At 37.8% G+C, this 600-nt stretch overlaps 1 protein-coding gene across 1 annotated transcript in view; it reads left to right on the plus strand.

Moving 5' to 3' along the window:
• The window catches only part of LOC119581742 (potassium channel subfamily T member 2-like), a gene marked incomplete at its 5' end in the record, with an annotated part of 131,052 nt that overhangs the window by 63,895 nt on the left and 66,557 nt on the right, over positions 1-600 (plus strand).

The following is a 600-nucleotide window of genomic DNA, read 5'->3' on the forward strand; positions in this document are numbered from 1 at the left end:
GTGTTTCTAACATAATGTATACATTTTTTCCCCTAGTATGTATATGTATTTCATTCCCATTATGCGTGTGTAGATGTCAACAAACTTCATTGTCGCCAGTCCTTTAAAACTCAGATTACCCTGTATTTATCCAACCGAAAAGAACCGACTACTTCTGCCGCTGGGTGCGCGGCTCCAAAATCATCGACGGTGTCTCTTGAGATAGAAATAAAAAGTGCCGTTAAGTAATAATAATCACATCTTCGCTCTTATTTATTTAGGAACAGAACCGATGCAACCGTTTCCGAATTAGCATAATTGTAGTTTTTTTATTGTTTGCAATGCGAAATTACACCTGAAGGACAGGATTTTTTTCCTTTCTTTTCTTTTTAAGCACTTTCTAACCCAGGATTTATCCCAGGATAAACATGTCTAACTGATGGAATTAAATCGAGGGAACTATCTCAACTACCCCCTATCTTAAGAAAAGAAATACAAAATGAGTTATTTGTTTTTAGGGTAGATAAAAAAAAATGCGTTAGTTGTACTCGATCTTCGGATTTCGGTCGCTGGAGGAGCCGGTCACGTGACTGACAGGTGACGGACGTTTGATAAATGTGC

The sequence above is a fragment of the Penaeus monodon genome, chromosome 15, assembly GCF_015228065.2.
Source record: "Penaeus monodon isolate SGIC_2016 chromosome 15, NSTDA_Pmon_1, whole genome shotgun sequence".
In the NCBI taxonomy this organism is placed as follows: domain Eukaryota; kingdom Metazoa; phylum Arthropoda; class Malacostraca; order Decapoda; family Penaeidae; genus Penaeus; species Penaeus monodon.